Here is a 23347-nt window from a genome sequence, read left to right on the forward strand (position 1 = left end):
CTAGTATCACACCATGTTCACCATTTTGCTTTATAGTAGCATTCTACTTTTTTCAATAAAGAGAAACTATATATGAAGCATCACAATTATTTTTTGTTTTATGTTTGAAAAGATTCACCCATAAACTGAATTATGGGTCTTGCTTTAGAACACAATGACAATTTATGGCTAAATTCTCAGAATGTCCATCTTTTAGTCAGTGCTGCTTCTCACTTGGAGAGGAGTTCAATTGCTTTGTATTAGAATCTCCTCCAAGTTTTTTTAAAAGACACTATTACCCAGACTCAAAGGTTCTGATTTAATTGGTCTGAGACAGAACTCAAGCACTAGGCACTTTTTTTTTCAGTGTTCCAAGATTCGTTGTCCAGGCACCACACCCAGTGCTCCATGCAACATGTGCCCCAATGTGTAGGCATGATTGTGAGTCACTGCCTTAGTCCCTACTTTGGACAGCAACTCTCGACTTTGGCTACACATTTAAGTCACTAAAAGAGATGTAAAAAACACTGATGTCTGGAGTCTACTCCACCAAGATTCTTAGTTAATTGGTCTGGGCTGTGGTCTGGGCTTTGGAATTTTTCTCTCCACGCACACTTCCCCAACCAATATAAATACCATTTATCTACTCACTAATGTCTGAGATTTACTTTGCTAAAAATTTGCTTCTGGTAAATAGTAACACCTCATTAAGAAAATATGCATTAAGTGGCATCTAGATGACTTAGTGGGTTGAGCCTCCAACTCTTGGTTTCAGGTCAGGTCGTAATCTCAGGGTCATGAGATCAAGCCCCACATCCGGCTTCATGCTCAGTGTAGAGTCTGATTGGGATTCTCTATCTCTTCTCCCTCCCCCCACTCACATTCTCTCTATAATATAATAAATAAAATTAAAAAAAAATAGGCACTAAGACTTGTAATTCTTAGACAGTTGTGGGTTTTTAAAATATTTTATTTATTTCTTTGTCAGAGAGAAAGAGCACAAGCAGGGGGAGCCACAGGCAGAGGGAGAAGCAGGCTCCCCGCTGAGCAAGGAGCCTCATGCAGGACCCAGGGACCCTGGGATCATGACCTGAGCAGAAAGTAGACACTTAACTGACTGAGCTCCCCAGGCATCCCTCTTGGACAGTTTAGTGAGAACAAAAATATGTTTCATCTGTCTTTTGCATGAACATTCTGAAAAATTTCATATATGGGGAAAGATAAAGATATCTATATATTACAGATATAACCACCAAAGAAATAGCTATTTCTAAGCCATCTAAGCATATACATGTGATAGTTTATATTATAGATCATATATATATATATATCATATCATAGAAGCTACCATACATAGCATATAAGCTAATATATATATTACATATATACATATATATATATATATTCCTCTATATTCACATATATATAGAGAGAGAAATATATTAGAGAATATATATATATATATATGAATTTAGAGGAATATATATATATGGAGAGAGAGAGAGGTAGGGGAGCATAAGAGAGAAAAACTAGGGTATAAAACAAATTTTCCCTGCTTTAAAAGTAGAAGATGACATACAATGACAAACACTATATAATTCCATTTATATGAAGTATCTAGTGCAGTCAAAATCATAGTGACAGAAAGTAGCATGGTGACTGCCAAGGACTGGGAGGAGGGAAAATGAGGAGTTATTATTGCTTAATGGGCCCAGAGTTTCAGTTTTGCAAGATGTGAAGAGTTCTGGAGTTGGTAATGTTTGTACAACAATGCAAATGTATTCAATAACACTGAACTACACACTTAAAAATTATTCAGATAGTAAACTGTGAAGGTAGGAAGTGCACAGATTTACTTTGGGGGAGAAATGGATTGCAGGTGCTACAGAGGGAAGGGAGCCCTGGTCATGGAAAGAGGAGAAGGAGAAATAGAGAAAGAGAGAGGGAGGAGCACACAGGGAAAACATGCATAAAGAAAACACTTCCCCAAAGCCATTGACTGGGGAAACGAGAATGGTTGATTTTTGTGTTTTGTTTTGTTTTTTTCTACAGCCAGTGGGGCTCAAAGACTGGAATTTTAGAGGTCTGTGGCATGGCCATTGTAGAGCCCTGAGGGTGTAGTGTGCTCCAGTGAAGAAGTAAAGCCGAGTCTGAGAGCAGACAGCACAATCTGAGAATCCCCTGGGATGCACTGAGAGAGATGGTTCCCACTTCTTGGAGCACATCTGGGAGACGTGGCATTGCCTCTCTAGGGAAAAAAGAGTTGGCTGGCACCATTTCCTTCCCCCACCCCTTAGCATAAACTAACTTCAGTAAGCAGCACAGCACAAATAGTGGCAGCCTAAACCACTTACACCAAGCCCCACACCCCTGTACTCTGCAGGTGCTTCTCCTCTTGGACAAGTATGCCTGAGAACCAGAGCAGTGGTACCCTCCCTCAGAATACCAACACAAATCCCAGCAGGCACCTCAGCCTCTGACTATAAAGTTCTGCAAAGCATCAGCTCTAGTGGAAATAGCTTCAGGGCTCGTTCAAAAAGCAGACCAGAGCACACCTAGTTAAAACTCACCACACTCTGGCCCTTGCCACTGCAGGCAAGGAAAAATCTGCAGAGAACTGATCTGAGGGAAAAAGAAGCCAAAACATAGCAGCAAAGTGTAGCCAGCATACAGCAGAGACACTTCCTGAAGTTCCAGTCACTGGACAGTGTATGATCTCTGTTTCATAAAGCCATTACTCTCAGGAGCAGAAACTATAACAGGCTTTCCTAACACAAAGAAGACAGACCCAGACAAAATGCCAAGATGGAGGAAAGCATTTCAAAAGAAAGAACAAGGAAAAGTCTTGGCCAGGGATCTAATAGAAACAGATATAAGTAAAATGTATGATTCAGAATTTAAAGGAAAAATTATAAGGTCATTAGCTGGGATTGGGAAAAGTGTAGAGACACCAGGGAGTCCCTTCCTACAGTGATAAATTCCTAAAATCCAGTCACACCGAAATGAAAAATGTAATAACTGAGATTTGAAACCAATGGATATAATGACAACAAGGATGGAAGAAGCAGAGGAATGAACAAGTAATATAGAAGATAAAGTTACGAAGCTGAAAAGAGAGGGAAAGAAAAATATTAGATTACAAATGTAGACTTAGGGAACTCAGTAGCTCCATAAAACATAGTTACATTTGTATCATAGGAGTCCCAAAGAAGAAGAAAGGGAAAAGGGGGCAGAAGGTTTATTTGAGGAAAGTATAGCTTAAAACTTCCTTAATCTGGGGAAGGAAACAGACATCCACATCTAAGAGGCAAAGAGAACTCCCATCAAAATCAACAAAAGGAGGTCAACACCAAGACATATCATATGTAGTTACATTTGGGAGTTGAGGGAAATTGGAAGGGGAGGTGAACCATGAGAGACTATGGACTCTGAAAAACAATCTGAGGGTTTTGAAGGGGCGGGGGTGGGAGGTTGGGGGAACCAGGTGGTGGGTATTAGAGAGGGCACGGATTGCATGGAGCACTGGGTGTGGTGCAAAAACAATGAATACTGTTACGCTGAAAAGAAACTAAAAAAAAAAAGAAAAAAGAAAAATTCCTAAAGGCAGCAAGACAAAAGAAGTCCCTAACTCACAAGGGAAGACAAATGAGGTCAGCAGCAGATGTCTCCACAGAAACTTAGCAGGCCAGAAGAGATGGCCTGATATATTCAATGTGCTAAATAGGAAAAATATGCAGCCAAGAATATTCTATCCAGCAAGGCTATCATTCAGAATACAAAGAGAGATAATGTGTTTCCCAGACAAACAAAAACTAAAGGAGTTCATGACTAAGCCAGCCCTGCAAGAAAAATTAAAGGGGACTGTTTGAATAGGGAAAAAAGACCAAAACTGACAAAGACTAGAAAGGAACAGAAACAAACTCCAAAAACAATAACAGAACAAGTAATAAAATGGCACTAAATTTGTATCTAACAGTAATTACTCTACATGTAAGTTGATTAAATGTTCCAATCAAAAGATATAGGGTGTCAGAATGGATTTAAAAAGAAGACCCATCTATATGCTGCCTACATGAGACACATTTAGACCTAAAGACACCTGTAGATTGAAATTGAGGAGATGAAGGAATATTTATCATGCAAATGGATGTCAAAAGAAAGCCAGAGTAACAATATTTATATCATATAAACCATATAAATGGTATATTTTAGACCAAAGACTGTAACAAGAGATAAAGAAGGGTACTACATCATAATAAAGGGGTCTACCCAACAAGATCTATTATTGTAAATATTCATGCCCCCAATTTGAGAGCACTCAAATATATAAAACAATAATAAACTTAAAGGACCTCATTGATAATAAACAATAAGAATAGGAGACTTTTAACACCCGACTTACAGCAACAAACAAATTATCTCAGCAGAATATCAACAAGAAAACAATGGCTTTGACCAGATGGACTTAACAGATATATTCAGAACATTTCATCCCAAAGCAGCAGAGTACATATTTTTTTCAAGTGCACATGAAACATTCTCCAAAACAGATTACATACTAGGTAGAAAATCAGGCCTCAAAAGTTCAAATAGATTAAGATCGTACCATGCATATTCTCCAACCACAGGAAACTTTTCAGAAAGACCATAAATACATAGAGGCTAAAGAACATCTTACTATGGAATGAATGGGTCAACCAGGAAGCTAAAGAAGCAATAAAAAAAATACATGGAAACAAATGAAAATGAAAATACAATGGTCCAAAACCTTCAGGATGCAGCAAAAATGGTCCTAAGAGGGAAGAATATACCAATGCAAACCTACCCAAAAAACAAGAAAAATCTCAAATAGGGGCACCTGGGTGGCTCAGTTGGTTAAGTGTCCAACTCTTGATTTCAGCTCAGGTCATGATTTCAGGATTGTGAGACTGACCCCCATGTCAGGCTCCACATTGGGATAGACGCTTCTTGAGATTCTCTCTCTCCCTCTGCCTCTCCTCTTCTCTTTCTCTCCCGATCATGTTTTAAAAAAAAATTCAAGTACATAACTTTACACTTGAAGGAGCTAGAAAAAGAACAGTAAATGGAGCTCAAAGCAAGTAGAAGAAGGGAAATAATCAAGATTAGAGCAGAAATAAATGATATAGAACAAAAACAAAAACCCCAGTAGAACAGATCAATGAAACCAGGAGCTGTTTCTTTGAAAGAATTAATAAAATTGGTAAACCCCTAGCCAGAGTTATGAAAAAGAAAGGAAACAGACCCAAATAAATAAAATAATGAATAAGAAAAAAGAGATCACAACCAACAGCACAGAAATACAAATAATTGTAAGAGAACATTATGGTGGGGGTTGGGGGGGAGATGAACCATTAGAGACTGTGGACTAAGGGGGGTGGGGGATTAGGTGAGCATGGTTGGGGGTATTAAGGAGAACATGTATTGCTTGGAGAACTAGGTGTGAGGCATAAACAATGAATCTTGGAACACTGAAAAAATAAAATAAAGCTTAAATTGAAAAAAAAAGAGAATATATGGCAAACTAGATGCCAAAAAATTGGGCAATCCAGAAGAAATGTATAAATTTTTAAAAACATATAAACTACCAAAACTGAAACAGGAAGAAGAGAAAACTTGAACAGACTGAAAACCAGCAAAGAAATTAAATCCATAATCAAAAATCTCCCAACAAACAAAAGTCTAGGGCCAGATGGCTTCACAGGGGAATTCTATCAAACATTTAAAGAAAAGTTAGTACTTATTCTTCTCAAACTATTCCAAAAAGTAGAAATGGAATGAAAACTTCCAAACTCATTCTACAAGGCCATCATTACATTGATTCCAAAACCAGACAAAGATCCACTAAAAAAGAGAACTATAAGCCAATATCCCTGAAGAACATGGATACAAAAATTCTCAACAAAATACTAGCAAATTAAATCCAAGAGTACATAAAAAGATTCATTCACCATGATCAAGTATGGTTTATTCATGGGCTGCAAGGGTGGTTCAATATTTGCAAATCAATCAGTGTAATACACCAAATCCTTTCTTTTATGATCTTCTCAATAGATGCAGAAAAAGATTTGACAAAGTACAGCATCCATTCTTGATAAAAAGCCACAATAAGAAGGGATAGAGGGAACATACTTCAGTATTGTAAAGGCCATATATTAAACACCCACAGGAAATTTCATCCTCAATGGAGAAAAACAGAGTTTTTCCTCTACAGTCAAGAACAAGACAGGGATGTCTACTTTCACCACTAGTATTTAACATAATGCTAGAAGTCCAAGCCTCAGCAATCAGACAACAAAAAAGAAATAAAAGGCATCCAAATCCAAAAAGAAGAAGTCAAACTTTCACTATTTGCAGGCAACATGATACTCTATGTAGAAAATACAAAAGACTCCACCAAAAAGGTGTTAGAACTGATACACAAAATCAGTAAGGTGGCAGGATAGAAAATCAAAATACAGAAATCTGTGGCATTTCTATACACCAATAATGAAGCAGCAGAAAGAGAAATCAAGGAATCAATCCCATTTACAATTGCTCCAAAAACCATAAGACACCTGGGAATAAACCTAACCAAAGAGGTAAAAGATCTGTACTCTGAAAACTATAGAACTTATGAAAGAAATTGAAGATGATACAAAGAATTGGGAACACATTTCATGCTCATGGGCTAGAAGAAACAATATCGTAAAATGTCTATATTACCCAAAGCAATCTACACATTTAATGCAATCCCTATCGAAATATCACCAGCATTTTTCACAGAACTAGAACACAATCCTAAAATTTGTATGGACCATGAGAGACCCCAAATAGCCAAAGCAATCTTGAAAAAGAAAAAACAAAACTGGAGGCATCAAAATTCCAGACCTCAAGTTATATTACAAGGCTGTAGTGATCAAGACAGTATGGCACTGACACAAAAAACAGACGTAGCTCAATGACAGAATAGAAAACTCAGAAATGGACCTACCACTATATAGTCAACTCATCTTCAAAAATGTAAGAAAGAATATCCAATGGAAAAAAGACAGTCTCTTTAACAAATGATTTTGGGGAAACTGAACAGCACCATGTAAAAGCATGAAATTCTACTGTTCTCTTACACCGTACACAAAAATAAACTCAAAATGGATAAAATACCTACATCAGAATTGTACAGGAGAACACAGGCAGTAACCTCTTTGACATTGACCATAGCAAATTCTTACTAGACATGTCTCCTGGGGCAAGGGAAACAGAAGCAAAAATAAGCTACTGGGACTTCATCAAAATAAACACCTTCTGCACAGTGAAGGAAGCAGTCACCAAAACTAAAAGACAACCTTCAGAATGGGATAAGATATATGCAAATCACATATCTGATAAAGGCTTAGCATCCAAAATCTATAAGGAACTTATCAAACTCAACACCCAAAAACCAAATAAACCATTTTAAAAATGAGAAGATATGAATAGACGCTTTTCCAAAGGAGACATCCAGATGGCCAACAGACACATGAAGAGATACTCAACAGCACTCATTGTCAGGAAAATACAAATCAAAACTATAATGAGATATCATCTCATACCTGTCAGAATGGCTAAACTCAACAACACAGGAAACAACAGGTCTTGGCAAGGATGTGCCAGTTGGTGGGAATACCAACTGGTGCAGCCACTCTGGAAAAAAATGAAGGTTACTCAAAAAGTTAAAAGTAGAACAATCTTACAATCCAGTAATTGCACTTCTAGCTATTTACCCAAAGGATATAAAAATACTGATTTGAAGGGATATATGCACCTTGATGGTTTATAGCGGCATTATCAACAATAGCCAAATTATGGAAAGAGCCCAAATGTCCAACTAATGAATATATAAAGAAGATGTGGTACATGCATATACAATGGAGTATCACTCAGCCATAAAAAAGAATGAATTGCCATTTGCAATGACATGGATGGAGCTAGAGACTATTATGCTAATCAAAATAAGTCAGAAAAAGACAAATACATATGATTTCACTCATATGTGGAATTTAACAAACAAAACAAAGGAACATGGGGAGGGGGAGGAAAACCATATAATTCTCTTAACTATAGAAAACCAAACTGAGGGTTGCTGGAGGGGAAATGGAAGGGGAATGGGGCTAAATGGGTGATGGGGATTAAGGAGGGCACTGGTTGTGATGAGCACCAGGTGTTGTATGCAAGTGATGAATCACTAAATTCTGCACCTGAAACTAATATTATACTGTATGTTAATTAACTGGAATTTAAATAAAAACATAAAACTTTAAAAAAAGAAAAAAGGAAGGGCGCCTGGGTGGCTCAGTCGTTAAGCGTCTCCCTTCAGCTCAGGTCATGATCCCAGGGTCCTGGGATCGAGCCCCCACATCAGGTTCCCTGCTCAGTGGGGAGTCTGCTTCTCCCTCTGCCACTCCCCCTGCTTGTGTTCCCTCTTTCACTATGTCTCTGTCTACTGTCAAATAAATAAATAAAATCTTCAAAAAAAGAAAGAAAAATAAGTAAATAAAAACCTCTCTGTGGCTCCTAACATGATGAAATTGACCACCCCATTAAACAAGATTTTCAACTTTGCAAAACATGCCTGGAGACATTTTTCTGGAGTTTAATACTGGTGTTTAAAGTTTAATGCTGATTTTCAAAGTCTACGAATAAAATCAAAGTTTACCCGGGGTTTCAATAATTTCATAATACAACATGTGGTAGGCATTTAATGTTTCATTTGCTAATGGCACTGTTCTGGGAACTCACATTTTTTTCAGGTATCTTGTTCCAATTTTTTGTTGCCACTTTCTCTCATCTCCAGAGTTTTCCTGTTGTCCTCTGACCTTGAAGCCATAAAATAAAATATTGTGAATTTTGCTTGTAAATCATTAAACTAACATTCAGTAAAATGGAAAATTTCTTCAAGCAACAAGGGAAACAATTACAGATAACTGGGAAAACCTCTCTGATATCACACATAACCTTCAGTGCTCCATTATAACCAAAGTTTTCATGTAGCTTCGTAGTTCTTATTTGTCTTTCTCCTAGACACTCTTGTCGGTGTTTCCTAAATGTGTCTAATGATACAGATCATTTGGGGTGCTTATAAAAAAAAATGCCAAATCCCAAAACCCTCCTCTGGAGATTCTGATTTAGAAAGACCAAGGTGGGATCCAAGACGCCGTAACTACCTGCCTGTTTGTCTCAGGTGATTCTGCATGAAGCTAAGTTACCTGCTGATACGACAGAGGAAAATAACAGATACAGCTCTTCCCAACTTCCCACACCTCATTGCCTCTTGCAACCATTCCAGGCTCTCCCTGGATTCTCCCTTGGACTTTGGTACCTTCTCTTTGCTATTCAAACTGTGCTCCTCAGACCAGAGCCAACATCAGCTTCACCTGAGAGCTTGAGAGAAATACAGAATCTCAGGCTCCACCACAGAGCTTCAGAATCTGCACTTGAACAAGATCCCCAGGTGAGATAGATACATATAAATCTATATATGTATCTATAGATAGAGATAGGGATAGGGATAGAGATAGAGATAGAGATAGAGATAGAGATAGAGATAGATAGAGATAGAGATAGAGATAGAGATGATAGAGAGATATAGAGATAATCTCCATGGAAGAGTAAAAAGCACTGAAAGAGAAGTGTTTCCCAAACATTTTGGTAAACACCAAAATCATATGGGGCCTTCCTAAACATGCAGCAGCTAGGTTCCACCCCAGACAAGAGGGTGATTCTGATGCATATCAAAATTTAAGAAGCACTACATCTGAAATTAATATTACACTGTATGTTAACTAACTGGAATTTAAATTAAAACTTTCTTTAAAATTCATTTGAAAAGAAGGAAAGAAAGGAAGAAAGAAAGAAAGAAAGAAAGAAAGAAAGAAAGAAAGAGAGAAAGAAAGAAAGAAAGACTGCCCAAATCGCTTCTGCTCACAATTCTAACTTTGGCTGAGACCGGACTGTAATTTTTTTATTATTATTTTTCAAGGAAAAGGGGAAATTTTAGATATCTTCCTAAACACTAAAAAAGTTATCAAATACAGCTTCTTCATCTTAAAGTAACAGAAACCTGGTTGAAACTTGGCGAGGCTGGCAAAACCTCCCAGGCACCAAGGGCTCAATCACCCATAACCTGGTTGTGCCCTAGGCCAAGTGTCTTGATGCCCAAGCTGAAGGGCTTCTGGCCAGGCTCCACTGTGAGGTCCGGTGAGATCCTCAGCACCTCCTTTTTCTCTTCATTGGGTCTCCCCATACACATCCAGGTCAGGCAGGTGTACCACTTGGCTTCTCTGTCCCTTTGTTCCTTTCACGAGAGTCCCCAGTCCCTGCTCCCTCCAGGTAGACCTTTCCTCCCTGTTCCATGTGCTCTTTCCTAAATTTCTGCACTAGAAGCTGAGCATAAGTTTCCTCTGATCTTCCTGAAAGTGCCTCCCCCTTTACAGTCCTGTCTTCTATAGGCACATCTATACTCTATCTTTGGCTCCCTCTCTCTCTCTCTCTCTCTCTCTCTCTCATTATATGGCTTTAAGGTAGCTAACACCCATACAGCACGTTCTACATGCCAAACACTGCTCTTTGCCATTCACTTATATTAACTCATAGTCTTAGCAACAACCATACAAAGTAGGTATGATTATTATCCTTCAAAAGATAAGTACACTGAGACATGGCAATTCATTAACTTACCCATATTAAGTTTCCAGAGCTGGTAAGTCAGACAGTCAGATTCAAAATTAGCTCATTTGACTCCAGAATCCACTCTTCAGCCCATACACTCTAATGCCTCCAAAGCCCACACCATCTTCCCTGAGGTCTGTGCCTCACATCACTGTTTGACCTCCAAAATTGGAACATCAACACATTTACCCCTTTCCCTGACTTAAGAAATACCTACTAAGTTCCTCTCTTCTTTTTTCTTAAGTTTTCATCTAAATTCCAGTTAGTTAACATACAATGTAATACTAGTTTCAGGTATACAATATAGTGATTCAACACTGCCATACAACACCCAGTGTCCATCACAACAAATGCCCTCCTTAATCCCCATCATCTGTTTTACCCATCCTCCTACCCATCTCTCTACTGGTAACCACCAGTTTTTTTTCTGTAGCTAAGAGTCTGTTGGCTTGCCTCTTTCTCTTTTTCCCCACTTTGCTCATTTGTTTTGTTTCTTAAATTCTAAATACGAGTGAAATCATGTATTTGTCTTTCTCTAATTTATTTCACTTAGCATAATGTTCTCTAGTTCCATCCACATCATTGCAAACAACATGATTGCAGTCTTTTTTGCAACTGAGTAATATTCCAGTGTGTGTGTGTGTGTGTGTGTGTGTGTGTGTGTGTGTGTGTGTGACATTGTTTTCCATTCATCAGTTGATGGACTGATATGTGAATTCAGTAATCGCAAGACAGAAAATCAATGTACAGAAATCTGTTGCATTTCTATACACCAATAATGAAGCAGCACAAAGAGAAATTAAGGACTCAAATCCATTTACAACCACACCAAAAACAATATCTAGAAACAAACCTAACCAAAGAGGTAAAAGATCTGTACTCTGAAAACAATAAAACACTGATGAAAGAAATTGAAGGTGACACCAACAAATGGAAAGATATTCTATGCTCATGGGCTGGAAGAACAAATATTATTAAAATGTCTATACCACCCAAAACAACCTACATATTTAATGCTGCCAACATCTTTCAGAGAGCTAAAACAAACAATCCTAAAATTTGTATGAAACCACAAAAGGTCTCAAATAGCCAAAGAAACCTTGAAAAAGAGAAAGCAAAGCTAGAGGCATCACAATTACAGATTTCAAGTTATATTACAAAGCTGTAGTCATCAAAATGGTATGGTAATGTTTCAAAATAGACACACAAATCAATGGAACAGAATAGAAAACCCAGAAATTGTAAGGGCCTATTTAGCCAGAATGACTCCATCTTGGTTAAAAGCCATTTTGTTGTTTGTACAGTAAAACTTAAACTGACCCTACCCCCAACCCCAGAGAAACTTACTTAGAAGCAAGTCTGGGAAACCAGTAAAATATGGTCGGCTAGTTCCTAATAACAGAGCCCAGAATACAAGGCCAGGTCAGCCAGTTCCTAATAACAGAGCCCAGAATACAAGGACGAGTCAGGCCAGATGGAGACATCCAATCAGTAAAAGTACACATATTGTCTCCCTAACCACCGAAGAATGTAAACCCCGCCTTTAGGGCACCAAACTTGAGCGACAATTCTGACAAGAGTAATAGGTTAGTTCAAACAGCTACTAAAAGGTAAATTGTAATTCAATTGGCCACCTGCGTGTGACCTAACATAACTATACAATGTTACAATCTCATTGGCCACCTATATGTGGCCAAGCTTTTGCTCTATAAAAGTTAGTCTGTGAGACTGGTAGGGATCGCTCTCTTTGGAGGTGGCCCTGACCGGTCAGTCAATCAATTCTTGAGCCTGTAAGCTGGGAGTGGTCGCTCTCTTCAAAGACGTCCCTGGCTGGTCAGTCTAATTTCTAATACTTAGCATAAAATAGAACTTTGCATAACTTTCACCTTGTCTCAATCTCGTTTCCCTGGCCAATCAGTCTAACTTCTAATACTTATCATAAAATAAAGCTTGAAATAACTTTCACTTTGTTTCAGTCTCATTTCGTTTAATAATGAATCTAACAAAATGAACCCACAACTATATGGTCAATTAATCTTCAGCAAAGCAGCAAAGAATATCCAACGGGTAAAAAGACAGTCTCTTCAACAAATAGTATTAAGTTCCTCTTTTGTGGTTGAAGGAGATGATGGCTAGAACATGAACCTTGATGTGGCCTTGTCAACCCTCTCTTTTCTCTACTGTCCTTAGCTGCCTTTCAAGGGAATAGTCAGAATTTAAACTTTACAAAATTTAATTTATTTAGTTTTATTCCATTTTAATTAATTTAGCTAATTGATTTTAGTTCTATTTAATTTTAAAGAATTTTAATGTTTATATATCAGAATATGAAAATGAAGCACTCACCCAGTAACAGTGATTGGAAAGTACAAGTACAGCTGTTCTCCCATACATGACCTAAGAATTGAGTTCACCTGAGTAAGAAATAGGCAAGTGGTGGGGGGGGACTTCTGAGAGGAAATGATCCAAAGCAGCCCTTCCTGAGCAAGGCAAGGCTTGGTGACATGGGTTAAAGCACTTGGAATGTAAATGCCCTAGTCACGACACAGAGCACTGCACTGGCTAGGAGTCTTGGTGTTGATAAGAGGAGGAGAGAAGCTTATGCAACCTCTTGTTGTTGACGAGAGAAGTTGGTGCAACTTCCCCCGCAGAGGAAATACAGGGAGCTGAAAGTCCATCTAAGAGCTGTGCCACCAGGCACAACCACACAAATAGAGTAAGGTTCCTTAAACTGCACAATTTGCCATGCTTGTGTTATGAATGACACTGGAACCATTCACAGGATGGTGTAGTCTGCCTTTAGGATAATGAGGAAACTGCATTACATGATCAACTTGTCATGAAGAGAACAGAATCCCTCCGGTTAGAAAGGCTCTAGGAAAAGTAGCTAAATTTTTGCTGCTTATGACAAAAGAGAAAAGAAGAACCCAGAAAGAGGGCTGAAATGAAAGCTTGTAGGAGGAAGGACTTTTGTGGGTTTCCTGGTAGCTTCTTTGAGAAAGGAGGTTGTGAGTTGGCCAGTCTTCAGAGGTCATATGAAGACACATTTGTCCTTCATTAGGTGGGAAGACCACAGCAACCACCCCAGGGCCAAGATGTAGGCATAAGGAAGTACAGAGACCTGCCTACCTAGAGCCAGGTTTCCTGCAGGAAGCAGAAGTAAATCTGGAAACCAGACTGGAGTAGAGTGAGAGCAACATGTCCCCTCATGAATGAAGGACCAGAGGGAGGTGGGGACTCTGTGCCGGGGAAGCTGTGCCAACCAAACCAATGACGTCCAGATTATCTTGTGATGTAGGGATACAGAAATTCTTCCCTGAAAACATGACTGATTTCCCTTCATTTCTTAAGAATGTTCATCTGTAAAAAATCTAATTTGTCTTGGTCAAAGTAAGGAAGAGAACAAGTTCATAGGGTATAGCATAGTGACTAAGAACATACTTTCTGTATTAGACTACCTGGGTTCAAATCCTGAATCCATCAAAGACTGGGTGACCTGGAACAAGTTATTTATTTACCCTATGCCTCACATTTGGCTTCTATAAGAATTGGGGGATGATAATAGTTCTTACCTTGAGAAATAGTGTGATTGTTAAATAAAATAAGACAGATAAAGCTCTTAGAATAATGATGAGTATATAATAAGCATTCATTAGATGTTAACTTTTACTATTGGGTAAAAAGGAGAAGCCCTTGAAGAAATGGGCCTCAATGGAACACCTGGGTGGCTCAGTTAATTAAGTGTCTGCCTTGGGCTCAGTTCATAATCCCAGAGTCCTGGGATCAAGTCCCACATCCAGCTCCATGCTCAGTGGGGAACCTGCTTCTTCCTCTGCCTACCACTCCTCTTGCTTGTGCTCTCCATCTCTCTCTCTCTCTCTCAATCTCTCTCCAGCAAAAAAAAATAAATAAAATCTTTTTTTTCAAGATTTTATTTATTTATTTGACAGACAGATATCACAAGTAGGCAGAGAGGCAGGCAGAGAGAGGGAGGAAGCAGGCTCCCCTCTAAGCAGAGAGCCCGATTCAGGGCTCAATCCCAGGACCCTGAGATCATGACCTGAGCCAAAGGCAGAGGCTTAACCCACTGAGCCACCCAGGTGCCCCAATAAAATCTTTTTTTAAAAAAAGAAAGAAGTGGGTCTCAACTTTAATGTGTAAGAACCTTCTCTAAATACAGATGTCAAGGGAATCCAGGTTTGATATGAGGAAACCTACATTTTTAGTGCCTCTCTGGATAACACAGATGCAGGTGGTCTCAGAGTACCTTATTAGGAACCCTCCCCTCAGGGATACCTGTAATGGTGGCAACTCTCCATCCCAATCAAAAACCCACAGGCAATTTGTAAGGACAAAGCCCAAAAGGAGGAGAGATGGAGACAGTGGTGGTGCTGCTCTTCTGGACCACAGCATTCCTTCCACACTAGTGCTAGTCCTACTCTTCAAGCACCTACCAGAACATGGACTTGCACAGAGCAACAGGATTTGACAAGGGTACATCAGTACTGTTCATACACAGCATCTTCCATTCTCAAAGAGGCTTTTTGTGAGAACTTCCCCTGATTTTACAGTTTTTCTGTTCCTCTACTCTGAATGTTCTGTTTTTAAAGAGGGCTCAAAGATTTATGCTGTCCCAGTTTGAATTGACACTCCACTCATGGGCTTGGGAAATTCTTCTGCAGCACACTGAGAAGAAATGGCAGAGCTTTCTTGAGCACTTTGAACAGCAAGGCAACCTCCAGATGTACCCTCTAGCTCCTCCAGAACACCAGGAGCAGCCCTGGATTCCAAACAAGAGTAGGCTGAGACCCAAAAATGCTCTTTGTGGTCTTGGATCCTTCCAACCCCATCCTAGAATGAAGAAAAGTCAGAATTGTGCCTAACAGATTCCCTTGAAGTCTCCTACCACAATGTTGTAAGTAAGCACTTAGCCTCCCACTCACTTAGCAATGACAGAGTACTTGAGAATTACAAAGTGCAGGAAGGACACATGGTTTTGTTGCTTTGTGGGCTCCATGCCAGAATTACCTCCCTAAGAACCACACACACAAAGATGATTTGCTGGGGAGGGAAGGTAGAGGGAGTGGACTTGCCTTTCATGCAAGACGGCTCCTCAGCTAGAGTCTCTTTCCATGTGTTCCTTCTGTACTGCTTGCCACAGGATTTGAAATTAGGGCAAAATTATCCTACTGACTTTTATTTTAATTTTTCCAGGTACCTTAAATGCTACATGGATCGTTTTCCTTATACCATCATTATGCCAACCATTTAGCTGTCTTCTTTTAAATTGCATTCCTGGGGCACCTGGGTGGTTCAGTTAGTTAAGCATCTGACTCACGATTACGTTCAGGTCATGAGCCCAGGGTTGTGGGATTGAGCCCTCTGTCAGGCTCCCCACCCAGTAGGGAGTCTGCTTGAGTTTCTCTCCCTCTTCTCCTCCCCCTGCTTGCATTCTCTCTCTCTCTCTCTCTCTCAAATAAATAAATAAATCTTTAAAAATAAAATAAAAAAACAAGTCCCATTCCCATCTCGTCTTCTTTGGAGTATGATTAAAGAAACATGGGCTTTGAAGTCCAACAGATATAGTTTGATCTTGGCCCTGCCACTTGACCTCTGTGTGAATATAGGCAAGTTACTTAACTTTTGTTTATCTAAATTTCTTTATCTGTAAAATTAAACTGGTTTTTCAGTAGAAAGTATGTATAACTATTACAATCCTTATTTCTACAACTGGTCTATCATAGGTTTCTATAACTTCTTCCATTACCCATTCCATTGCTCCTATTGTCCTCACCCAGCCCCTCAGCTAGAAATGTTTCTTGATCTAATATGACAATTCAAAGTTTCCTTCCCAAAGAGTCTGAGTCACTAGTGTGTACTAGGTTGCTACAGTCTAACATTAGTTTTTACTACTGGGCATTGAGATGCCCTAAGAACCTCTAAGATTTGTGAAAAACTCCTTCTTATTCACTCTGTATAGCTACAACATTATTCCCCCTTAAAAATCAGGATCAACGAGGTGCCTGGGTGGCTCAGTGGGTTAAGCCTCTGCCTTCGGCTCAGGTTGTGATCTCAGGGTCCTGGGATCGAGCCCCACCTCGGGCTCTCTGCACGGCAGGGAGCCTGCTTCCCCCTCTCTCTCTGCTTGCTTCTCTGCCTACTTGTGATCTCTCGTTCTCTGTTGAATAAATAAATAAATAAAAATCTAAAAAAAAAATCAGCATCAACAACTCCATACAGTACAGTAATGCTCTTCTTTGCCTGTTGTTTCAGTGACACAATGAATGCAAAGAGATCAAGTGGCATTTTCAACTTCTAGCTTAATTGAGCCATTTTGTGTCCAGAAGTGGAAATAAGCCTCTGCTGGAAACTAAACTTAAGACTTCTAAATCAACAGAGCCCAAAGTTGCAGAAATGTATATTACTAGGTACAGTAGTGAAAGGAGTCAGGCCACTTCCTCCCTTTGATGGGCTTATGGGATACTGATAGAAAATGAAAGAAACCTTAGATAACTTACTAGTTCAGAGCATATACTATATCTTACAGGACAGCACCCTAACCCATCAGGTGTTGTCTTCTGGTGGACACATAAATGAGTAAACAATAGATTATTCTTTCCTTCCAGTCTTCCCAGTATTCTCAGGAGTGGGACTATAATGATGTAGCTGGTACCAGCAAATCATGTGAAATATTCTTTAGGCCAGTTTCTTCCCCTTCATTAATTGGTCAAAAAGAACTTCCCAGGAGTCTGAACTACTTGTTTGCACAATTTATTTGTAATTTTACTACTTGTTCAAGCCTGATTTGGTAGAGAGATAGATAATTTATATTATACACTTATATTACATATTATAATGCATGTTATAATGTGTATATATAATGTATATATTATAAGGTAGTATAACATATAACATTATATATTATCATACAATGTAATATTTAACATCATATAACATAGTATGTATATGTGTGTATGCAACACATGTGTGTGCATGCTAAGGTCCCTACCAGATACTTTGGACATTACTGGATAAGCTGGATCATAAGATCTAAGTAGCAAAGCAGCTTATGCTTATGGATTACTTAATAAATAAGTTAGAGCAGCAAACACAAATCAGAGATATGAATACAAATAACCCACTGAGTGCTGTGCCTCTTTCTTAGTAGTAGGACTTGAGATGCAGCAATGTGTCTTTCACTTTGAAGGAAATGATCTCCATAAACCCCAGACCATAGAATTCCTAGAAATTTCACTAGTGCAGTCAACTTATCTCCCATCCTCTGGCATGTATGTGTCTAGCAAAGGCAGCTAGGATATTTGCTAGTTTCTGTTTACTAGGTCCATCAACACCATGTTATCGGTGTAGTGGAGAGCATGATAGTCTATGGAAAACTGACATGTTCAAGGCCTCTGCAGATTTGATTTTGACAGTTGGTATGGCACTTGCATAAAACAGTAAAGCTATAATGCTGTCCCAACAACATGAAAAAGACAAAATAACTGCTTACTTCTTGTGTTCTTTTCTGTTGATTTAGAGAACTAAGCATATCCCAGAACTAAAGCTATATATCAGGTACCAGAGACTGATGCTGGCACTATTCTCTACTGTGTCTCCAAAGACTTCTAACTGGCCTTACCAATGATAATAGAACCATTGCACAAACCAGATACCCACTGCTGGGATTCTCCCAGGAGCCAAGACTATCCATTCCATCTACAAAACAGAAAATAATTGCTGAGTGTGTTCATATATCCACTTGGCCCAGTATTGTAGGCAGAATTTCTAAAATCATCCCCCAAAGATGATCTACTCTAATCCCAGGAACCTGTGGGTATGATGAACTATCATCTTCATGATTACAATAGTTATATGACAGAGTTGGCTTTAAGACAAAAATATTACCTTACTGAACCTAATCTGATCATATAAGCCTTTAAATGCAGAGAACTTTCTCCAGCTGGTAGCATAAGAAAAAGTCAGAGAGATCCACTATGTGAGAAGAACTTGTTGCGTCATTCCTGGTTTTGAATATGGAAAGGGGTGGTCACATGCCAAGAAGTGCAGGCAATCTCTGGGAACAGAGGAGAACCTCCCTGGCCAATAGCCAGTAAGGAAACTGATATCCCAGTCCCACAAGAACAAGGAGCTGAATTCTGCCAACATCCTGATGAGCTCTGCAGCGGGTTTCTCCACAGAGTCTTCAAAAAGAGTCTACAGGATACCTTTGACTTTGGAAAACCCTAAAGTGAGATTCCAACCAAGCCTCCCCAGAAAGTTGATCTACAGAACTGTGAGCTAATAAATGAGTGTCATTTTAAGTCACTCAGTTTGTGGTAATTTGATACACAGCATGGAAAATTAATACACTAATACAAACTGTGAGAAGGACTCAGGTGAAAACTCTACCATCTGACACCTATCAACCCTACTCTGACAGACCACAATAGCATTTTTGGTCATCAGGGATTAGTGTTACTTCAGAGTCACCATAAAATAACCCCTGAAAAGTTTCAGTATTTCCCATTTTCTGGTTCACAAACCCTTTAGGGAAAAGCTAGGAGAGAGGATTAGAGCACATACTTGTGCGTCTGTTGCAGGATCCTTTCTTGAAAAGATGTTCTTCACTTCATTCAAGGGACTCCTCTCTGACAGCTGGTTTAGATCTTAGAATTAAGTGATAGATTGTGACTATTTAAATTATTTCTCTGTTCACCAGAACTGGAATTGTTTTGATACATACTAAATAAAACTTTAGTAGGTCATTGTATTTGTTTCATATTGCTGCTGTAACAAATAACTGCGTACTTAGTGGTTTAACATAAATTTGTTATATTATACTTCTGGAGCTCAAAAATCTGAAAATGTGTTTTGTAAAGCTATAATCAAGTGTAAGTAAAGCTGCATTCTTTCTGCAGGCTGATACAAATTGGTAAAATCTTATAATTCTCTCCCAATGTCAGACATCTTACTTGTCCCTTGAAATCCTTGATGATGTAACTCTGGTTATGGGTCTGGAGTAATAAAAGGTGTTAGGATGAGTCTTGATGAATAGGCATCCCTGTGAAACAACTAGAAATGAGGTCGTGACAGAGACTTCAAACAACGGAGGTTATTACAAGAACTCAGATCACTAAAATCCACCTAGATTTCTCAATTTCATTTATTAGAATTCCATTCTTTATAATCAATGCCCCAACTTAAAAAAAAATTCTAGTGAGCTCTGAAGCCAAATTTCCTTTAATTCTGCAATCCACATCATCAAATTCTGAGTCTGATTTTTTTTGATACATTAATGATGGCTATGAATACAAGAAATAAAAGATTCCTTTAAGGCAGTCATAAAAGCTCTCTGTTTTTCTGACTACGCTTTCAGCCAAGAAATTTAACTCCTTGGTTTTAAATTTTTCTTTTTAAATGTTCTCCAATGCAGTCAGAAGCAGTTAACCCACTCCATAGACCTTGTGCTCCTCATATTCATGATAATACTCTATTGAAGCAGCACTTGGTCCCCCAAAGCCTTGCCTTTAACAGGCACTTTATTATAGACAACTACAGTTAATAATTTAAGTAGCTGTTTTGCCACTATATGCTAGTATCTGTGTTTCTTCAATGGATGCAGCCATTACTGCTTCAAACCTAACCAGGTCTTATCTCCATATTTGAGGGTGTGTTTCTTAGCACGCACTCACACACACACACACACACACACACACACACACGTACACACACACCATCCTGTCCTCTAACAATCCACCACCATTTTCTTAAAGAAATCACCCCTTACCATTACATACAAAATCACCTGTTGAAAATTCAGCACCATTTTTTAAGAAACAAAATGGATGAGCACTTGGGAGGGAGAAAAAAAGAGAGAGGTGGGGGAACAAATCATGAGAAACTCTTAACTATAGAGAACAAACTGGGATGATGGAGAAAGGTAGGTGGGGGATGGGATAGGTGGGTAATTAATATTAAGGAGGGCATGTGTTATCATGAGCACTAAGTTTTATAGGTAAATAATGAACCACTGAACTCTATTCCTAAAACCCATATTGAATTGTATGTCAACTAACTAGAATTTTTTTAAAAAAGAAAGAAAGGAAGGAAGTAAAGGAGAAGGAGAAGAAGAAGCAAATGTTGACATGAAGGTGACATTCTGAGCCATCACATGGAAGACGGATATTTTGGAGGGCTTCCCAACCCACAGTGGACTTTGTTATAGCAAGAAATCAATCTTTATTGATTTAAGTCAGAGAGATTGGGGATTGTTTATTGCAGTAACATAATCTAATATATTATGACGGATACATATATTGATAACAAAAGGGGTAAGGGATATTGCCAAGCAATAATCTAAAATCTGTGGTCTTGGCTAAAAAATCATGCCATGGGAACAGAGGAAATGGATACTGGAGGCTGGAGAGATGGCAATTCAAGTTATCCAGTGGCAAATCATTTGGTAAGACTGTAGCTAACAGTAAACTGGGAGGAGGCAATTAGGTACTCTGTGAACTTGTATACACAATTTAAAAACAGAACAAGGGTTATGTGTTTATTGTTGCATTTGGCAAAGAATTACAAAAAGAAAATGAGCTCATAAAGCATCTGTCTTTTGTCTGTTTGCAAACCATAACAAAAAGAATATGGTGTCTAGAAGGATTGGAAAAGGTAACTGCTACCCAACGCCAACAGGAAAGATATATTTGAGAAACAAAATAAACTGAGGGTTGCTGGAGGGAGGGGGGTTGGGAGAGGGGGGGTGGGGTTATGGACATTGGGTAGGGTATGTGCTATGTTGAGTGCTGTGAAGTGTGTAAACCTGGAGATTCACAGACCTGTACCCCTGGGGAAAAAAATATATGTTTATAAAAAATAAAATTTAAAAAAAAAAGTTAATTAAAATCAGGCTTAAAGAAATAGTCAAATCAAGAGCCAATTATACCTAGAGTTAACACCTGTGAGTGAATTCAGTCATCTCAAAAAAAAAAAAAATCCCATTAAAGTGTCCCACCAATGAAATTCTTTCAGCTAGACAAAACAACTCAGGGGGGAAAAGGTGTTAAAAATGTGGTTGTCCCACTGCAACCCAATAAACTCAAGGCATCTATAATTGGACAGAGAGATCAGGATAAGAAAGCAAATACAGAAAATCTGAAAACTGTGTCTTTTTTTTTAAAGATTTTATTTATTTATTTGACAGAGAGAGAGATCACAAGTAGGCAGAGAGGTAGGCAGAGAGAGAGGAGGAAGCAGGCTCCCTGCTGAGCAGAGAGCCTGAAGTGGGGCTCGATCCCAGGATCCCGAGATCATGACCTGAGCCAAAGGCTAAGGCTTAACCCACTGAGCTACCCAGGTGCCCCTGAAAACTGTGTCTTAAAAAAAAAAATGTGGATGTGATTATTTGACACATGGAACTGATTTTAATCATGCTGATAAAGAGACTCCTAAGATTTTGAGATAATTGGATGACCCAAGATAGCATGGGCTAGGACTAAAAGAGATTTTGTTCAAAATTTTGTTGAAAACAAGCCTTGGATTCCAAATATCTATAGACAGCAAGTGGTCCAAGAAAGATGTTCACACCCTGTCCCAGTGCTCATTTTAAGTGTGGCCAATGGGACTAACGTCAAAAGAGGTGCTTTTTCTGAGGGAGAGGCAAAGGTTACAGGCATCAGACTCTACAGTCTTCTCAGATTGCCTACCTGGGGCCTAATCTGGAAATGATCCACTTAAAATAATCCACAGGACAAATCTCTAAGACCTTTCCAAGTTTCTCCCTGAGAATTAACCATCCTCCTTGATGTAGTAAAAACACTACTTTTATACCTCTCCTGTATTACAATCATGTATATCCTCCATCTAAACTTAGTTCCTTATGTCCTCCATCCAAACTTACTTCCTTGAGGATAAATGCAAACTCTCATTATCTGTGTGTCTTTAGATAAAGGGTGCTCAAAAATATCTACCTAGTGTTGGAAGAATTGGACAACCACATGCAGAAGAATGAAACTGAGCCATTTCCTTACACCACACACAAAAGTATACTCCAAATGGATGAAGGACCTCAATGTGAGACAGGAATCCATCAAAATCCTTGAGAATAACACAGGCAGCAACCTCTTCCACCTCAGCTGCAGGAATTTCTTCCTAGAAACATCACCAAAGGCAAGGGAAACAAGGGCAAAAATGAACTATTAGGACTTCATCATGATCATAAGCTTTTGCACAGCAAAGGAAACAGTCAACAAAACGAAAAGACAACTGACAGAATGGGAGAAGATATTTGCAAATGACGTATCAGATAAGGGCTAGTATCCAAAATCTATAAAGAACTTATCAAATTCAACACCCAAAGAACAAATAAACCAATCAAGAAAAGAGCAGAGGTGGATATTATGGAGGGCACGTATTGCATGGAGCACTGAGTGTGGTGCATAAACAATGAATTCTGGACCATTGAAAAGAAATTTTAAAAAATAAATAAAAATTAAAAAAAAAAAGAAATGGGCAGAGGACATGAACAGACATTTCTGCAAAGAAGACATCAAGGTAACCAACAGGCACATGAAAAAGTGCTTCACGTCACTCAGCATCAGGGGAATACAAATCAAGACCACAAAGAGATACCACCTCACACCATTCAGAATGGCTAAAATTAACA

Source organism: Lontra canadensis, unplaced genomic scaffold (assembly GCF_010015895.1).
Source record: "Lontra canadensis isolate GAN:19392208 unplaced genomic scaffold, GSC_riverotter_1.0 scaffold78, whole genome shotgun sequence".
Lineage (NCBI taxonomy): Eukaryota > Metazoa > Chordata > Mammalia > Carnivora > Mustelidae > Lontra > Lontra canadensis.